Source organism: Buceros rhinoceros, unplaced genomic scaffold (genome assembly GCF_000710305.1).
Source record: "Buceros rhinoceros silvestris isolate BGI_N320 unplaced genomic scaffold, ASM71030v1 scaffold4350, whole genome shotgun sequence".
Lineage (NCBI taxonomy): Eukaryota > Metazoa > Chordata > Aves > Bucerotiformes > Bucerotidae > Buceros > Buceros rhinoceros.
In genome coordinates this window covers 45,979-66,774 of record NW_010388868.1, presented here as the reverse complement: position 1 = coordinate 66,774, position 20,796 = coordinate 45,979, and the positions used below count along the sequence as shown (strand labels likewise).

Here is a 20,796-nt window from a genome sequence, read left to right as displayed (position 1 = left end):
TTTGATATTTTAAATAAAGGTATTTGCCTAAATTAAAGTCTTACACTTACAACTCAAACTCGGGAAATCTTATCTGATATTATGTCTTCATAGGTATAGAAAAGTTAAGATTGTACTGAAATACAGCCAGTTTGCTTTACTAGCCGTTATTCACCTGATAAATACACAGATTGTTTTATATACAGGAAGTTTTATTTATGTGTTTGTACTGATTGTTGTTGATCCCTGCTTGTTTGGCAGAGTAAAGCCTGCACTTCAGGTGAGCTAGTTTCAAGTGTCAGGACCAAAGTTATTATCTTACCAGTTTTAAAAATGCCTGTATAAAGTGTAACCTGTATAAGCACTGGAATAAAACCACTTGGATGCCTTTTAGAGTAAGTAAAGTTTGTCTTTGGATGAAGGCACTTGATTAAAAAACGTAATTTCACATAGGCAGTTTAAAAATAAATTGGCCTGCTGTGCATAAGGACTGGCCAGTTCCTTGTCTTTAATTGTAGAAAAGTGAAATGCTGAGGGGAGGAAATACCGTCCTATTGCTTCTTGGACTGTTTGAATCCTTCAAAAGCCCTCTTGGTTAGGCTGTAATCACAATTAAAGACAGCGTAGGCGTTTTTCTGGAATCTAAACATGACTTCTTTCTTGGATGAGTGTTTGCTGGGCAGTATGTCTGCGCGTCTTCCTTCCCCACAGCTTTTATGCACGGGGCCTCCCTAAACATACACAACGGTTTTGACTTGGCTAAAGTCTATTGGCATTGTATACAAGAAATTGTAGTTGCTTTAAATGGAATTATCTCCCAACAGTTTTGAAACAGGAAGATAATTTATCTTTTTTGCCTATACCTGTCTAAGGCTCTTCATGGGTTTTCTTCTCTTTTTTGTGGCTATCCTTTATATAAGAAAAAAGTACTTGGTCTTTGATTTCTGTAGCCAACCTGCATTTGTCACACTGCCAATCTGTCTCTGGGAAAGTTCTTTTCAATGAGCTAAGTGATGTTCTTGCTTAGTCCCAGACATGACAACAGCAGCTGATATTTCAGGTGGAGCAATTGGTGTTTGAAAGGCTTTTCTTTCTCTTGCTGTATAATGAGCTAGTTGACTGCTGCATTTAATCACACTTTTAGCTTTACATAGTTTTTAATTGCAAATTGAGCTATGGCACTGAACTTAGAAAATCTCCCCCTGTCACTGTGTGTTCATGCTCATGGCTTTTTTTTGTGAAATCATGTTAATATCCATTGTGTTTAGACTTGGAAGTGTAGCAAGGTAAATGAACTTACTGTATATATTTTAAAGGGAAAAGTATGGGGTTGTTCATTGAGTGAAATGGAAATGCACTAATAGTTGACTGTATTAAAAATGAACAGTTATCCTTGGAATGCTGCACTGTCTGATCGGGAAAAATGCTGAGCTACTTACTTGCTGGTACTACTACGTTTGCATTTCCAAAATTAACCGAGTTGCAAATGAACTGCTGAAATTAGTCGGGGGATGCTGGTGCGGCACAGCTTGTGAGCAGCTTCAGGAGGCCTATCCCTGCAACTCGCTGATGGCTCTGACGTCAAGGCTGCATGCTACCTACCTTCAGTAGTGTAAGCACATGATTTCCTCCTATGTGGTGCTCTATGCAGGCCATTGCCGAAGGGAAGAACCAGGCTCTGGGAAGCAGGGATGGGTGTTGGAGCCTGGATTGCTTTGGATGTTGTCCCCAGTGCCTTGGAGAGCAGCTGAGAGTGTGTGTGTGGTCTGAGAGTGCTGGCAGGTCTTGCACTGTTGCCTGATCTGCTTGCCAGCAACCTGCAGGCTTGACATGATGCGAGGAAAAGTCCACCAACAGAGCAGGGACTGGCTGTTTTGTAAAAACCAGCAACCTCCCCCTGCTTTCCCTTCTCTCCCACGTAGTTTGGGCCAAATTCTTCCCTCCCAGACTGTCTATCCTTTCAGGAGAGGTGAAAGGAAGGTGATCTGGGCTCTCTCTCTTTATTTAATCACTAGAAAAGCAGCTGGGGTTGGATGAACGTATGATGCTGCTGTTTTTTGATGCTTTTAATGAAAGGGTGTTTAGAATTGGATGACAAACAGTTTTTCATTAGAATACCTAAGGTAATATTTTTACAACTTTTTCCTTTTCGTCCATTCTAAAGTGAAGAAATGCAGAAGTAAAATGTCGTAACTCCTGCACAATGGTTCTGGGCTCTGCTACAAAATCACTATTTCCTGCATTGCTATTTTTATATATATATATGCTGTAAACAAAGCCATGGGCAAACCCTGAAGTTTTTATAGTTTCCAGATTTGTGTAGGAATGTTTAATAAACAACTAATCTCCCTTATCACACGTGGTGGTGCGCAGCAGTTGATAGTCTTTGCCTTTCTTTGCTGAACCAGCTGATCTTTGTGGGTGTTTGTTTGCAAGTTGGCTGCTTATAAGAGCTGGGATCTTGTTTACATTTGCTAAAATATTTATGCAGGAAAGACCTAATACTCATAATCAGTTCATAATCAGTTTGATTTTCAGAGTGTGATATTGTGAGGCTAAGTGAGCCTGCTCGGCTCCACAAGTTCAACAAGATCAGGTCCACAAAATGCTTTGTGACTGTTGGTATAGAGCTCATTTCTGTAGTAACAAGCTGATGTGAAGAGGTGTTTCAACATTGTTTTGAAGGGTTTGACAAAATAGCCTAACAGTACTGTTTTTGTGAGCAAGAATAATTATGAATAAAATACCAGCTGAGAGAGGGGACTCTTTGTCCGCTTACTCTGTGGTCTGAGCCTCTTCAAATTGCTACAGTACTGCCCAACTTTTATGGTTACTTACAGGCCTGAAATGCAGTTTTGTCTCTTTAAATCTCATTTTACAGCTCTGCACGGCGTTACATAATCTCTCTAAATAGCCGATTTATTCTCGTTTCCTTGCAGGCAATCTGCTCTCGCTATATCCATGTCAGTCGTAGTTACAAGGGAGTTGTTCTTGACTTGGAGCTCAGATACTTTCAATAGTCTTCAGTGGCCAAAAAGAAAAGGGAGAGGGGAAGGAAGGTCAGTGGCATCATTATAACTTGAAAGCTTCAGATGCAGATACTCAAATTTGGCTTAAACTAAGTTTGAGAATTGCAGCTGCATCTAGTGTAATACAATTTCTGAACTGTTGTGCTGTGGTTTTAATGATTTCTGTAAATGAATGTGTGTTTTCTCTCAGTCCTCTTAAATACCAAAACATAGCTAACAGTATTTTAGTGCTGAACTGGAAGGCATTTCTGAAGATGTTCTCTAATGCATTTTTAACTGTTTACATTTAAACTATTTGCTTAATTTTTTAATCTTCATTGTCATCACTGATTTCACAGCTAATTTATTACAAGTGATTATGGAGCACTCTACTTCCTGCCAGAACTATACGGTGAGAATTAGGTCAGGATGACACGTTACATACATGAAGCACAGAAGTATCTAAAGAAGTGGAACAGAGAACACTTTTTAACAGAACTAAAACAGCAAGGGAGGAGAGGATAGTAGAATCCTAGAAAAATTTAGATTGCAAGGGACCTCTGGAGGTCGACAAAATGGTGGCTTTGAAGTTGCATTAAACTGTTCAGGGCCTAGGGCAGCTGAGCTTTGGGTATCCCTGAGGAAGGATAGGATACAGTCTCCCTGGGCAACCTGTTCTTTAATGCTTGACCACCCTCACCGTGAAAAATTGTTTTCTTGTTTCTAGTCAAAACTTATTTTGATGAAATGTGACTCTTGCCTCTTGTCCTTTTGCTGTGCATCTCTGACAGTTCTGGCTCCACCTTCTTTATAACCTCCCACAGGAGTAGCTGAAGAGAACAGTGAGACCTCCCCCTTAGCTTTCTCATCTTAAGGCAGCAAATTCAGCTCTCAGCCTCATACCATGTGCTCCAGTCTCTTAATCATCTTATTGGCTCTCTGATGGACTTGCTCCATCTGGTATGTCAATGCCTTCTCTTGTGCAGAGGAGTCCTGAACTGGACAAAGTACTCTGAATAATAGTCTCACAAGTGCTGAACAGGGGAAAATAATGTCTTAGCTTGATCTGCTGGCTACAGTCTTAATAACGCAGCTCCAGGGTGCGGTTAGCCTTCTTCACTGCAGCTGGGTGTTCGCCTGGTTGTCCATGAGGAATCTAGATCTTTTTCTGCAAAGCTGCTCTCTGGTCATACAGTCCCCAGCCTCTGTAGTTGCCCTGAAATTCTTCTGTCCCAAGAACAAAAAAAAAATTGCATTTGCCTTGTTGAACTTTGAGATTTCCGTTAGCTCATTTCTACAGCATCTTAAGATTCCTCTGAATAGTGGCTCTGCCCGTCAGTGCATTGACCACTGTCCCAATGTGATGATGTCTGTGGACTGGCAAAGGGAACATCCTGTCCCGTTGTCCGGGTTGTTAATAAAGGCATTACGCAGTATCGATCCCACTCGTATGTCTGATTGTTAAAGTGATGACCACCTTTGAATTTGCAGCTCTGCATGGACTTTGAATTCCTCCCAATTGTTTCTTTTGCTGGGTGCAGTTTTTTCTTTGACTCTTCCTCCTGTATCCACTCCTGTCTCTGGCTTCAGTTTCAATAATGAAACTTACTCTCCCATTTTCTTGTCCTTCTTGCTTTCATTTTTGTTGGGATAGAAGCTAATGCTAGTCCTCTCATCTCCACCTTCAGTTAGTACCCCACTGTGTTTTCTATTTCTGTCTTTTAAACTAACCGTTGTGTAAAGTTCTCCTTTTCTAGTTTTGTCTTGTATCCTTCTAAATGTCTTTGCTCACTAAGGCTTTGAAAGGCTTCCTCTTCTGGCCACAATTTTTTCAGTTTTACCTCATTACTATCTCATTCATTTCCTTAATTTTTCCATTTGATGTGTTGACTTTCTCCATCTGTCCTTGAAGCAGCATAAGGGGCATCTTTCCCTTTTCATTTGGGATGATCTTACATGTTTTTTGTGTGTGGGTAAATGTCTTTATTCTCAAGATACTGCTTCCATCTAGTCCCGTGTCATGGCTTGGGCTAGAGTGGCAAAGGTTAGGTGTCTGCGTGAGCTCATCATCCTGAAGTCCTTTCAGGGTCTCTGCATAGAGACAGACAGATTTAGGGTGTGATTAATTTAATCAGAAAGGAAGTCAAATGACTCATTCTCTTAAGTGTCTGTTTCTCTTCACTCACTGAAAGGAATTCTAAATTGACTAAGCTCAGATGCTCATCTCTGAAGATAAGGGTGATGAATCTTAGGCTTTCCGTGTCTGCCTCTGTGTATCTCCTTGTTGATATAGACTTAGCACAGCTAAAACTGAACTACTGAATTGCATCCTACTGCTCTGCCCTTTTGCACGTTAACAAGTTCAAGCTTCCTCCCTTTGAGGCCACTCATAGCTTTCCCTTCTCCTGTCTTGTAGATCCATCTTCTCCTGCATCAGCTAAAACAAAGACGTGTCCTAGCCATAACACTTAGGTATTTATTTCTTGCACAAGTGTCTCTTGACTTTTATTGGTCGTCTTTTCTGTTTTCTGGGCTCTGGAGCATGTTGTGAACAGAGAGGTTGTGACCCGGGATGTTAGATCTTTGGTACCTTAACATCTTCATCAAAGAATTTTAAAAGGTACGTTCCTTTCCCAACCTGTTTGCCCTTTCACATTTGTGATCACTGTTACTTACCACATAACAGTTCAACAGGGAACTTTACTGATGTTACTAGGCTGTTGTGTTTGTGTTCTAGCTTGCTGGACCTCTGTGCTTCTGAAGTTTGCTTGAGTGTCAGTAGGTGTGGGCTTTCCTGGTCCTCTGCTTTGGTGCAGGCTCTAAGTCACAGCTCAGATGCTGGCATCTCTGATGGCTGACCTTCAGGATAACAGTTCAACAGGGAACTTTACTGATGTTACTAGGCTGTTGTGTTTGTGTTCTAGCTTGCTGGACCTCTGTGCTTCTGAAGTTTGCTTGAGTGTCAGTAGGTGTGGGCTTTCCTGGTCCTCTGCTTTGGTGCAGGCTCTGGTAAGTCACAGCTCAGATGCTGGAGTCTCTGATGGCTGACCTTCAGGATATCTGAATACCTTACACACCTTTCTCAGAACTTCAGCTTTCAGGGTTTGCAGATAACTTCAGTAATTGGTAAAGACTTGAAGAGGCAGACAAACCATTTATTTAAGAAAAACAAATGAAAACAACTCAGAGGCAAAACCCTGCTCTTTTGCCAGCATAGGTTAATCCACAAATTTGGATGAAAGCAGCAAAAGACTCTTTCCCTGTCTGTTCCCCTGTTACACATGAAGTTGATTCAGAGGCATGTGAAGAAGCCAGGATCCTTCTAGTATTGGGGCTTCTTCTTCATCATATGGAGAATCTCTTCTTTCTCAGATGGCTAATGACACCCTGGGCTTCATGATCTCCACTTAGCTTTGTTAAAAGACCAGTCAAGTTCACCAGCTGATTTGGGGTAACACTTTGGTTGTGTGTTGATTAATGCATTCCTCCTTGAGTTCAGGTTTTTAAATTTTTATTGTCTTAAGCCTTGGCCTTCTTTGTGTTTTGATAGGGAATGATGAATAAAGTACCTGTCTCAGATTCTTTTGTCATGCTGGTTGTCCTTACAGTGACAGTATCGGGGAGAAGAATGCATGTCTCCTTCAGTGAGACCTGTTGCATTTCTAATGAAGATGGATCCTTTAAACAAAAGGTAGAGGACCTGCCAGATTGCTGGGTAACTTAAAACTTTGAGCACAGCATCCCACTCCATTGAGATGTGAGTCAAGCTCTGCTGGTATTTCCTTATTCTGTTCCTGGGTCTGCTTAGCCAGAAAAGGGAAAAATTAGAAAAAGCACTTCTAAAATTCTGTGGAGGTGTTGGTTCAGTCCATGTGTGGACTCAGGACTATCTCTGTTAGTTTTCTTTTAACTTTGAATATTGTCTTTGAAGTTGAAAAAATTTTTAAAAATTGAAGTCTTAATCAAATGAGTTAACAGTTGACTTCTGTTGTCTTAATAAAAAATATTTGTGCGTTCAGCCACTTCAAATTGGCCTCTGTGACTGGAGTTAAAGGCGTTTTTCATGATTCCTTTGCTCTGTCTCCTCTCCTGCTCTGTTTATTAGTTGGCTGTGGGCAAGAAAACTATTGTGCTGGGGAAGCACAAACCTCAGCTTCATTACAAAAGAAAAATGCCACCTAAAACTCTGCATGCTTGTGAAATTTTTTGCTTGGATATTAAAGTTTTGGCCTCTTGTATCTTAAAATTTCTCCCTGTTAACTTAAATTTTTGTGTGACATGGAGTAGGACAATGTATATCACATTTGTGGAATTCGCTGATGGAGACTTACCTCCCTACAGCCTTTTGTAGGTAATTGGAACCTGTCATTTCCCTTGAGAGGAATCCTTTACTTAAAGACAGTTTACCTAGCGGGCTAATGTTTTTTGAAACAGTCACTTTTTATAGTGTGATTCACAAGGAGATGAATTTGGCTATTAATAGGTCTGTCTTCCTTCTTGTATGATGTGGCAGAAAATAGACAACTGCCTCTCTCCTTCTTCCCCCTCTAGAAATGTCTGTATAATTCCATGCTAGTAATCTGCCTCTTCTAACGAGCTTCTGTATTAAAACATTTTAGCTTTGGAATGTTGCTCAACAAGCTTAAAATATACTTCAGGTAACAGCTTTGGTTTAAGTTCCATGTAGATGCTGCACTCTCTTTTGATAATGGAAAATATATACACCACTTTTATGGTGTAGGGCTGTCTTTTAAAGATTCAAATGTGAGTTTTGAAGTCTTTGTGTCATTTACAGGCACTACGGTTCAAAACCCAGGAGGAAGAATGTTGTTGCTTTTTAATGCTGTGTTCTCTGATAGCGCCTAGTTCCTTTTTCATGGGGGAAAGAGCCTTTCATGTTGAAAGAGCCTACTTGTTTTGCTGTCTGAAATAAATTGGAGAGCTGCTGATGTGGCAGTGCGGGGAAGCATTCCCTAAGCCTGAGGGTCTGCAAGTGTGATTTCCTGGTGGAGCTATTGCAGCTTTTTTGGAAGATGGCTTGTCTTGAATAATGGCCACAGCAATAAACTTCTGAACCCTCTATAGGATTAACAAATAACAGAGAATTCAGTGACTGTATACACTGTTTTCCTAGGGAAGACTATGATTTACTTGCTTGTGTTCTTGCGGACATGCTTGTACTCATTGCATCTGCACTCTGCAGTTGGACACAAGTCAGCTGTGGTCCCAAGCTGCTTTCATCTTGTCATAGCTGATGCTCTTAGAGGAGCATGTGTCTGGTGTAGGATACAGGTGGCATCACCCTCAAGTGTGGCTGCAAAAGCATGTGCTGGCATGTTGTATTCCCATTGTAGGGCTGTTATAACACCTGCCCAGGCACTTCTGGCACAGCATCTGTCACCACTCCTGTGGTCACTGCTGGATGCCTATATCAGAGCAGTGCATGGTGGTGATGCTTGTCCACGACATTATCACTTCATTCCCTGTGCAGAAGTGCGTGTGTAGCTTTGATCGTCCTCGATGCCTTCCCAGTTGTGTGATGGGCCCTCCCAAGTGGACCAGCGCTGCAGTTGCACATGCTGTTCAGGAGTCACTCAGGAAAAGACTTTGGTTCCTGCTCAGTGCTATTGCTACAGCAGCCCTTGTCGGGCAGATACTACTTCCATCTGGTGGAAGACCCAAATGTAAATGTAGATGGATAGAAACTCTAGGACTCTGTAGTGGGTATGAAATGTGTGTTCCGTGGGAGAGTTCTGTGTCCAGTACAGCCACACCAGCAAATTTATCAGCAGACTGACCTATGTCAAGCCCCTGCTCAAAAAAAGAAACAAACAGAAAACTCAAAACCAAACCCTGGTCCTGGCCTGAACCAGAAGTCGGTGCCCACATGCCAGTTGTTTTTAACCTGGATGATTGCTAGGCTGGGATTTGCTGCACTCCCAGTAGATAGTTGGGTCAGCCCAGAGAGCTGATGTGCTGCAGTGTGTGGGTGGGAATGAGACGTTGTCTAAAGGGTCGGACGCTCCCGTGACTGGTATTGCCCTCAGAGGCCTTCATCTCACAGAGCTGCGGCTCTGGAGTCCAGTGTCACGATAAGCATCTCTAACAGCACAGCCAGTTGATGTCGGCCTTTCCCATCCCTCAGCTGCCCTTTCCCATTCCCCTCGTCCAAATACGCTGGGCCTTAGCTTGGGCAATGCGTCTGTTTACCAGGACAGTGAAAAGATCTGAGTTTCACAAGCGAAATAAATAAAAAGAACCAACCCTTTTTTTTCCCTATTTCCCTTTGATCATTTCACTCCTCCACACACCACTACAGAGTGGAGGAGGGAACGTATGACGTAGAGATGAGCAGGAGCTTCTTACACCGGCTTTGCAGTAGGAGAGGCTGAAGACAGCACTGCTTTGTGAGCTTCTTTTTTTTAATATGTATTTATAGCCCACTGTCCTATTATGTTCAGTCCTGCACAGAGTGAAGGAAGGTGTTTCCTGTTCTTTTGGCTTGAGTTAATATGAGTGGGAAGCTTTTTAGAAATGTTCTGTTCGTTGACTCCTGCTAGCAGATGGATGCTCTCTGCTGGAAGTGCCTCAGGCCTTTATATCTTCCGTTTTCTCCCCCTCCCTCCTCCCAGCACACACCCTGGAGTGCGCAGGCTGTGCTAATTTAATCCCAACTTAAAAAGGAACAATGAAGAAGAAACGCTCAACTCTAATAGAATTCGTGTTGGTCACAACGTCTTTAGGGAGTACTTCTTCATTTTGGTATCCCTAAGGATTTTTCTAGCAATCTATATTATATGTTCTGTGATGTTTTGCTGGAACAGCAGTAAAATGCATTAGGACCAACATGCAAATTCTGTTTATATATAAATAAATTCAGAATATATGGTATATACATGGCATCCAGTTTGACTTTTTACAAGTTATTTTAATAACTCAGGCTTGACTGTTTCTAATTCTGAGGTGGGCTTTATGTCTGTATGAGTTATAAACCGAACCTTTTCACCAACAGTTCATTAACTTAATTGGTTCAAATGTTTTAACGTATTATCAAATATTATTAAACTGGCTCTTGCTATGTTGAGAGCTTTTGCCGCTTACCAGTAGAAGTCTGATGCTAGCTCTGAGGAGTTTGAAAAGTTTTTTTAACAGAACCACAAAATTTTAGAATTTACTGGTACAAATTGCATGTATTTTTAATTGCAAAAAATAGATTATACATATGCCAGATTATACATAACCAGAATTAAAATCTGTTCTTCTCTGCAGATTACTATGCCTTAACTTAGTGGATGTCTTAAAAACAGTCTGGCTGCTATCACCAGGTGGTGCTGTTACATACTGCTGTAAACACGCCTGGAAAATAAGTTTAAATTCTGCCATTGTCAGTTACTCAACTGTAATTTCATGGGAGGAGTGATGAGAAAAAGATTCTCTTTGTTTAATCATGTCTTTAAAATAGAACTTTTCCTGAAAACTTTGGGTTTGCTCTTATGCTACCTGCTCAGAGAGGAATTTTCTACACGTAGTTTATGACTGTGTCTGATGTGAAAATGGTACATGGGATAATTTAGGAGGTTGGATGCTGGGTGGGGGACCGTATCTGGGCTGTAGCATATGTGATTCCTTCTTGGGGGATGAGTTTATGAAGGCTTGCATTAAATACTGAAGGAGGATAGCATGCAGGTACTGCATGTTTTATTACAGGTGGAAGGTTGAAGAGTGGTGTCTCCTCATAAGCTGAACATAACCTGTTTAATGAAAGACATTTAATTTAACCTTGTGAGTTTTGAAGGGCAAGAGCTCCAGCCTGCTCTGAAAGGAGGCTTTAAAAAAAAAAAATCCAGGCTTCTAATATACAGCTTCTTTTTAATGTCTTCAATAAATGAAATGCTTTTCCTCTTATTTATAAACTTTAGATTATACATATAAAATAGTCATTTTTTCCCTCAACAGTTGTATAGTAATTAGAGTTGTAAAGAAAGTTGTTTTTTTCCTAAGGCTTTGCAGAACAATCTATTTATGGGTAATCTGTGGAATGGGAAATCATGAGTTTACAGTTGCAAACTATTCCTTTAGGTGAAGATTTTTTTCCCCTCTCTTTCTACTAAAATAATTGAATCATCTTGGACAATAAAGAGATCTAAGTACTACTGTGCTGAGATTAAACCTAAGTACTGTCACACATTTAGGTAGAAATGAAGGAAGTTTAAGTAATTGTGGGAGGAGGGAAGAGTTACCAAATGCAAACCTCTCCTGCAGGCATTACTACTGCTATCATTTTAGACGTAACTGCCTACATTGAGAATGTAACGCTTGCCAAATGAGTGGGATGTTTCCTAAAGAGTGCTTTTTAATTTTTTTTTTAAATTTTGCTTTCCAATAGAAATTATAAGCAAATGGCACTTATAGAGACAGAAGTACAATGTGGTCTCCTCAAACCCAGACTCCAGTGTGGTTAAGGACTGCCAGCAGCGTGGCAAGGAGTGGCGTTCAGCATGCTTAAACCTGTTTTTGAGCTGTGCCGTTAGACCTCTGGATTTGGTGGGAGCTGTGTTTCTTTGACATTATTGTTTGGGATCCCAAATACATAGCTAGAAGTCTGGCTTTAGTCACCTAGATTTGAAGCCTGCATGCTGTTCCAAACAAACACAGCATAAATTAAGTGAAAAGGTAATTTATTGCTTAGGTGTTTAAAGTCAGTTCAGATGATTCCTGCATTTGCAACCCAAAAAGCCTTCTCTTAAGTTTGTACAACAAAAATGAAATGGCTATTTCTTCAAAGAAAGGTCATTAGCACTGATTGCAGCAAAACAAGTGGCTAATTATATTAAAATGTGTGACTCCAAGAAATTGTATTATGCTAATGAGCCTATATTTTTTTTTTATATAAAATCAATTAGAAATGGGATTTTTTACAAGAAAGCTGTATTTTCTTCCTTTATGTGCTCTAAAACTACAAGTTGAATAGTAGTACCTTGAGTTGTATATTATGACACTGTAATGTTAAGAAAGCAGTTTAGGATTGTAGTTCCAGCTTCTGGGGTTATACACAGAGCTGGGTTTGCATGCAGGAATTGGACACACATGCTCTTCTCTAGGATTGTTGTTCCTTAGAGCGCATGTGTACAAGTAGCATTTACACAGTACTTTAGATATGCTATTTGATTGCTTTTATAAATCAATATTCAGCGAAAGCATTCCATGCATTTTGATGGTAGAAATCATGGTCCATTTAGGATGAATTTCTGAGAATGGATTGTTCTCTAGACTCTGGTCATTAGGTCTGGTCTGAGGGGTTTTCTTGATAGAGAACATCCTGACCTAGACCTCACTTGTTTCCTGTCTTTGCAAAATTGATGTGTAAGATACAGCCATCTTTGATCTCTTTTTTTAGAAAGCATCACATTATCCTCCCTGAAAGGGAGATAAAACACTGCTGAGACTCCAGCCACACTCTGATGGGTAGCGCGAGTGCTGAAGCATGGGTGATCATCATTAGTAGTCATCCTGGTACTTATTTTCAGGAGTTTGCAGGGCCACTTGATGCAGAAAGGCATTTCTGCTTCCTTTGCGCATGTGTGCATAGATGTGCAAGCTCAGGCAGATGCATAGAAATCCTTTTACATGGGAAAAGACACTTTCTAAATCAGGTTAGGAGATACTGTGAGAGTGGTGAGACCCTGGAACAGGTTGCCCAGAGGGATCGTGGATGCTCCATCCCTGCCTGCGTTCAAAGCCTTGTTGGATGGGGCTTTGAGCAACCTGGTCCAGTGGAAGGTGTCGCTGCCCATGGCAGGGGGTTGGAACTAGATGATCTTTAAGGTCTCTTCCAACCCAACCGAGTCTGTGATTCTCTGATGTGTTTGCTCATGGAATATGAATACTACATGTTTTGAAGGAGTACACAGACAGCTGTAGACTTACGCTTCCAAACTCTTGGTAGCATCTTAGACAAATCAGAGGAGTTGCACGTTACTGACAAGCTGCTCTCAAGGCTTGCTGCTATACTTCTCTGGCTCTGGCTGATGCTTGTAGAAAACTGAATGCTTTTTTTTTTTACTCGGTTTGTGGCTCAGCACAACATCTGAAGAGCACTGGAAGCTAGTACAAGGAGGGGTGGTGGGATGGATGAGGCATGTTTGACTTTCCCTTTCAACTTTCTCTCTGGTAACTTTATCCTCTGATATTTTACTTGGTTTGTTACAAAAGAAGAAAGTAGATTTCTTCTAATCACTAAAAGATTAGGAGAGCGCTGTTACAAAATAAAAACGACGATAAGCACAGCCCCAGCTGCTGCAGTTGTACCTAGTCTTCAGGCTGAGGTTTTTGTGTGTTCTCTCCTGCTTCTTACCCTAGGTTTGCTGTGAAGAAAGCAGACTTTATACGAAGAATCAGCAAATCAGTAATAGTTCTTAGTTCATCACTCACTCCTAACTACCAGCCTCCATTTTAAGTGTGAGTCAAATCCTCCGTATTCGCTAATCCAAATTCATCCTGATTTCCAAAGGTGAGCGTAGCTATCTTCCTATCATCAGCAAATCGGTGTCTGTAAACGAGGGAGATTTTGGAGGGGTTGCTTTATTATTCTGAGCTCTATGCAGCTTGCCAAATCCAAGAAGGTGTTATGTTTGTTTACCTTGCTGGCCGTGAAAGCTCTGTGAGCTCAGGCAAATAGCTAGAAGTAAAATTATTGAATGTCAGCTGAAATCTTGTAAGTGATTTCACAGCAATACTAATGTGGGTGAGTAGCTTTGCAAATACAGTCCCTTTCCACCTTAAAAAAAATACATTTCTATATCTAAAGGCTTCATTCTTTTGGGAGATGGGAAAATAATCTGACATTTTTAGCTCCATGAAGTCTTCGTTTTTAAGCTTAAATACAAGGGAAATGATTTACAAGTTGCTTAGAGATACTGTGGGAAAATGTGAATCTCAAGACTATGCAAAATCATCTCAAAGTAGATTTAGAAACTATGGTTCCTAACATGCCCTAGGAAAAAAAGTACTGCTTCTGGTGCAAGCTGAATCAGTCCTTGAGCGTGTCAAGAAAGAATACCACTTTTCAAGTGATTTTTGGAACAAATCCAGGGTGCTTGTGAGGTGACGTTTGTTGTCTGAGTGGTCTGTGTTATTCCAGCTGGCCCTATACTAAAAGTTAACTCTTGCTTGCTGCCAGCTTCTTTCTTGAGACCAAATGGCTATCTGAAGCTTTGGTCAAAACAAAGTTGTGAGACATCCTGTGGATCATAAACATCCTTCTGTCTCTTTCTACTCGCGTCCATGGTGAGTCTGCTATACATTGATGGCAGATGGTCTCCTCAAGGGTAGTTTGTACCCTATGTGGATCCTAGAGAACTGGAAATAGAAATAACATTGTTTTTGAAGGATTACAGTGGTGCTTACATGCTCTCTTTGCCATTGTCTAGTTTTCCTTTTGTATGTGTGGGTAGTTTTGTTTCCTTCCAACTCTGCTCTTTACTTTTTGATCTGACATATACAATGAATTTCATTACAAGATCACTGCAGTGTTTGATATCAGCTTTAAGAAGTGAAGGAAACTTGACGTTGATCAGTCTTTGACAAAGAGAGAAAAAGCTTTGAGGTTGTTTTGGATTTCTGAGAAACATTGATTTGTTGTGCCAGAAAAGTCAAGATCTGGGATTATGGTGACAGAATCGCAGAATCATTTGTTTGGAAGAGACTTTTAAGATCAAGTCCAACTGTTCACCCTGCACTGCCACGGTCCCTAAACCATGTCCCTCAGCACCACATCTACACGCCTTTTAAACACTTGCAGGGACTGGGGACTCAACTACCTCCCTGGGCAGCCTGGTCCAATGCCTGACAACCCTTTCTGTAAAGAAATTTTTCCTAATGTCCACTCTAAATCTGCCCAGGTGCAATGTGAGGCCATTTCCTCTTGTCCTGTCACTTATTACATGGGAAAAGAGACTGACCCCAACCGTGATACAACCTCGTTTCAGGTAGTTGTGCAGTGTGGTAAAGTCTCCCCTGAGCCTCCTTTTCTCCAGGCTAAACAGTTCCCAGTTCCCTCAGCTGCTCCTCTAAGACTTGTGCTCTCTAAATCCTTTACCAGCTTTCTGTAAAGAAATTTTTCCTAATGTCCACTCTAAATCTGCCCAGGTGCAATGTGAGGCCATTTCCTCTTGTCCTGTCACTTATTACATGGGAAAAGAGACTGACCCCAACCGTGATACAACCTCGTTTCAGGTAGTTGTGCAGTGTGGTAAAGTCTCCCCTGAGCCTCCTTTTCTCCAGGCTAAACAGTTCCCAGTTCCCTCAGCTGCTCCTCTAAGACTTGTGCTCTCTAAATCCTTTACCAGCTTTGTTGCTTTTCTCTGGACACGCTCCAGCACTTCAATGTCCTTCTTGTAGTGGGGGGCCCAAAACTGGACACGTTACTCAAGGTGTGGCCTCAGCAGTGCTGAGTACAGGGGGACAATCACTGCCCTGCTCCTGCTGGCCACACTAGTGCTGATACAAGCCAGGATGCCATTGGCCTTCTTGGTCACCTGGGCACGATGCCGGCTCCTGTTCAGCTGCTGGTGACCAACACCCCCAGGTCCTTTTCCAGCGGGCATTTTCCAGCCACTCTTCCCCAAGCCTGTAGCGTTGCAGGGGGTGGTTGTGTCCCAAGTGCAGGACCAGCACTTGGCCTTGTGGAACCTCATACAGCTGGCCTTTCAGCCCATCAATCCAGCCTGTCCAGATCCCTCTGCAAAGCCTCCCTGTCCTCCAGCACATCAACACACATGCCTAACTTGGTGTCATCTGCAAATTTTCTGAGGATGCATTTGATCCCCTCATCCAGATTGTTGATAAAGATATTAAAGAGAACAGGTCACAATGCTGAGCCCTGGGGAACACCACTTGTGACCGGCTGCCAACTGGATTTAACTCCCTTCACTGTTGCTCTCTGGGCCCAGCCATTCAGCCAGTTTTTTATCCAATGAAGAGTACACTCATCATTTTAATCCATCAAAGAGTGCACTCGCCATGAGCAGCCAGTTTCTCCAGGAGAACGCTGTGGGGAAACAGTGTCAAAGGCTTTACTAAAGTCTGCGTAGACAGACACTATTCACACTGTTCAGACACTGGATATTAAATACCAAATATCCTAAGAAAACCTCAGCAGAAGATAAAGTTGAGCATAAGGGAGGATAAGCGGTGACATGGAAACAAAAAATCAAGTTCTTCAAGGAGTACATTTGGAGTTGTCTCCTCTGCATTCGCAGCAGATGTGAGGGGCTGCCACCTGTCTCCATGGTTCAATGTGAAGAATCGTGTGTGGTTTTCTGCCTCCTCCAGACACACTCATGCACCATTAAGCTAAGAAGAAGGATCCTTATATCATATATCTGTTCCTGATTTAGTCTGTAGAAAGCATAAAAGAGACACACAGTAACAGCCACTTGGAACAAAATGTTGAAGTTTGAATGCTGTGATTTCAAAATTGTAGGAGGCACAGTTACCAGAAGCTAAAATCACAATTGCTTTGGGGCCCTCAGAAGTGTTTGGTTGTGCCAATGTCAGCTTCCCGTCTATAGGAGGGTGGCTTTCAGTAGGAGCTGAATGCTTACAATTAAAGCTGGATAAAACAAAATAGCACCTGTACTTCTTGTTGTATGATCATGTAGTAGAGCAGGGTTTGACTGTACAGAAATGTTAATGTCACCGTGTCCGCTTGCTATTGTAGCTGCTGGGGCCATGGATATTTCATCTGCCTTTCTCCTTCCCTTAACACTCTGGAGTGAAATGCAAAAGGTAGGAAGGAGGAAGGGCCAGGTTATAATTGTTTTGTGGGAGAAAAGGGTGGTCCTTGAGGTTGATTAATGTAGAACTCCTGAGGCCTTCAGTGAGAAGCTGCTTGTAGCATAAACAGGTCTGAGGCAGGCCGTTGATTGAAGTGTTTGTTTATTCTTGTGGATCTTAAAAGAGGTCAGTAAATACCATTTACTCTATGGGCTCTACTGAAGCAATATGTTAGATTCAAGATGATGATGTTAAGTGATTCCTTAGGGCATCTTCCTTGATTGCAGCTCCACAAAGTCAAAGAGGACAACAGTGAAAACTTGTTTTGGTGTTAACAGCACCTGCCTAATTGAAACTCAGGCAGGTAGTAGTTTATAGCAAGCTTATTTAAAAAAAAAGATTTTCCAAACACTGTCACTAATCAGAAAAATGCTGTAAAGTTGAGACCTGTCTGTAGTCAAACTCAGGCAATATTAAATTCGGATAGATCATTCTCACAAGCAGTGTAAGAACTATTTCTGGGGTATGTTGCAATCAATATTCTCCTTGTGTTGAACATCAGCATTTACTCTGTAGGAGCAGTGACAGTATCAGGGGAGAAGAATCCGTGTCTCCTTTAATGAGATCCGTTAGGTTGCTGCATAGCAATCATCACATAAATCCACTGATTTCTGTTTAAGTCTTTAGTCAGTATGTTCTCTGGTAGCTGTTTTTCACCATGCCATATTACCTAGGGGAAAATGAATTAATAATGCATCTAGTCTTGGATATGTATGTTTAATGGATGATCTCACATCCTATCTTGGAGTCATGCTGCACAGAAGAAACCCGGTTGTAATTGATCTTTGAGGTTTAGCTCATGAAGAACAGAAAAATGTAATTGTGCTTATGCAAAATTTTCTTTATGAAGGACTGGCACACTGGAGGCAAGTGGATCGTCTAGAAGAGCAGAGGAGGTTGCTATCTAAAGATTTGGTTATGGACAAAATTTCTCAGGCTTTGTTACGTGAACGAGTGTTGAGGGGTTTTTTTGTGGGGCGTGTTGTTGATAAAATATTTAACTTAGAAAAACTAGAATGGAGTAATGACTGGAAAAAAATTTTAAGAGGTGGGAACCTGAGGAGGTGGATCTTTGCTGAACAGGTCGGGTTGGTCTGTCTGACGTTGGTTCTGTCATGGTCTGCTGCTGAACTGTGAGCAGGAAGGCTGCTGTACTGAGTCAGCTGAGACGGCTGTTTGGGGAGGAAGGGGTGGGGGGATTTTTTTTCCCCTGTTCTGTACACTCAGGACACAGAATGTCACATAAAGCAGCCTCTCTCATAAGCTTACAGTTCGGCAAAAGTATAGGAACTTCCTTTAACCTTGTAAATCATCTTACCCCATTTTTCTTATATGGGATCACTCCATATCATGCATTTTTCCTGTGTTTTGCCCTTCCTGGATTTGTATGTTCCAAGCAGTGGGAGTTTCCACCAGTTCCCTTGGGAAACTAGTATGAGGTCCAATTAATTTTAAGTTCCCATTAGCATGGTGCTTATAACGTTCTTTCACGTTATTAATCCTTAGGCATGAACTCACGCTTCTGTCTATTTATGGCTTAGACTTCTGTTATCTTCCAGAACTCTAGTGATCTTCTGCTCATCTCTTAAAAGATCATGTTTGGTACTTTGGTGAGGCTATAAATTCAATCTCTAGGTCCTTAGATACCCACCCTGTATCCCCCCCGCCATGCTCTTCATCTTTAATTCTAGGTTGATTTGGGTTCCTGAGGAGGAGAACAAAGTTTAGGGAGAATTCCCTCCTCCCAGAATAGCTGCTGATGACATCGCATATGTATAGAGTAGCTTTGTATAAATGGAAGGGATCACAAACATAGAGGCGGGTATTGTTCAAATATGCTGGATATTTTTTAAGAGGGCTACATGGACTGTAGAAATACAAAGGTGTCGTGGTCATTTTAATTCTTTGCTGGCACAGTCTGTACATCTGACTTACATAAATGTTATTGTTTAAAGAAATATAAGGCTGTTCCTGAAATATGTGCGTTCTCTTTTTAAACATAAACCTCCTTTCAACTCCAAGATGAAGTAGATGGCACAAGAGTGGCTGATAAATAGCTTCACTGATGCACTACATTGTTTAGGTGAGATTTGTGGCAACCTTCGCTTATTTTTGGTTTAAAAAGGAACAAAATACAGTAGTTGAGGCTGAAGCTCTGTCTGTAACTACTTCCATCATCGATGGGCAGTGCACAGATAAAATAATCAGGGGCAATTGTAGCTCTGATCCAGATAGACCTTTTGTAGTGATAAAGGAGAGCATCCCCCTTAGATTCATACTCCCTGTTATCTGTAGCTGATGGACTCAGCTGCCAGGGACAAACTAAGGGCACAATTTCATTCTTTAGCTACAGCCTGGATAAAGATTGATGCTTCCTTACCTAACTGCCACACTTCTTAGCCCATCCGTAAAGGAGGAAGCATTTGACCTCTCTTGCCAGCTTCGTATAAAAATACCTTAAATAAGTATTAACCTAATACAATCTTTCTTGCTTTTGTAATGTGTCTGTGCCTTTCCCAGCTTGATTTCACTACTTCTCTCTTTCTGCTTCCATTTTTAGATCATGTTTTATCTCTTATCCCTTTGATATCTTTAATAACTGCCTCTTCTTCTTCACCCCCCTCATCTGCTCTCTGCATCCCTCCTCCCTGGATGCCTTCTCACCATATTTTCATTTTTTTGGAGATGATTCAAGAGATTTGCCAATTGGTTGATACTTATGAAAGTTTTGCTTTTGGAATTACTGTGTCATACATCTTTTTTTGGCTGTCAATCAGGTGAGATCTGGATGGAGAGAGAGTGGCCTTTGTTAGATTTGCCCCAGAAATAGGGGGGAAGGAGAGGAAAAGAACCGAAGAATATCTTTGGGCTCTCAGGCCTCTTTGAGTCCTGAAGAAGCAGCAGCAACCTAAAGTCAAGTTCTGTCAGTCTCTATCAGTGAGGTCTTCCTGGCTAACACAACCATATGATGGAGAGTGGAAATAACTTACCACTTATAGTTCTATTTTGACAGAACAACTGGTGTGCAGAGGAGCAGGGCTGAACTCTAGGGGAGGAAAATTGTTCTGCGTGTGTCTGAAGACAAGTAAGTTCTCAGACATGTCGTAAAAGCTGAGTATCAAAGGTGGACAAGGAAAGTAGAGGAGGTTCACAGAGATATGCGGGAACCCCTTGGCAGGAAAAGGGAAAGGCTGGACTGGCTTTTATAGCAGGGAAGGCGGATTAAACTGGAAGATATTTTTTTTATTTTTTGAACACTCTTAGTATGTGTGTCACTGCTCACTATAGTGCAGCTGAGACGTGGTAACTGTTGAGCTGCAGTAACTCAATCACTTCTGCTCTTGTCCCTGTCCCCTTGGCCTCAGTGGCAGTTCTGGCCAGCAGATACCTTCAGCTCCATGTGTCCTCCCCGTCCATATGAAGCACCTTGACTCCCGGAGCTCCTGTCTGCTTCTGTGGTGTATGCAAGACTCTGAAAAATGGCTCCTGTCATTTTTCACTCTTCTTTGCCTTGCAAAAGCCCTGTTCTGCAGGGAAGGCGCTAGGGCTTGCTGTCAGCGAGCAGATAACACTGCACTGATTTATATGCTGTTCGCATCTGTAAAGTTCTCCATTGCAGCAATGGATCCTTTTGTCTTCAGTCTTCATTTTTGTTTTGTTTTAAAGACTTTGATAACCTTTACCAATAGGCAACCAAATTTTTTTTCCTACATTGTGCTGCTTCTTGATTTTTTTTCTAGCTGAGTAGATTGATGACAGTTGCTTGTTAGCTAAATGCTTTTTGCTTTGTCGGTATGAAACCAGTTACACTCTCTCATAATGTTAAAATTATGGATTTTTGCAACTTTAAAAAAGTGGTCTTTTCAAAACTGTCAGGTTATGTCACCAGCCAATCTTTTTTCTTTTTTCTTGCAGTGTTGTAGAAATGATTTTGGATGGTTGAAGGTAGTGCTTGGATCAGCAGTAATGCTGT

At 41.5% G+C, this 20,796-nt stretch overlaps 1 protein-coding gene across 1 annotated transcript in view; it reads left to right on the top strand.

The window, feature by feature from the left end:
* LOC104489488 (transcription factor IIIB 90 kDa subunit-like) overlaps positions 1-20,796 on the top strand; it is a gene marked incomplete at its 5' end in the record, with an annotated part of 31,432 nt that overhangs the window by 888 nt on the left and 9,748 nt on the right. The window lies entirely within an intron of this gene.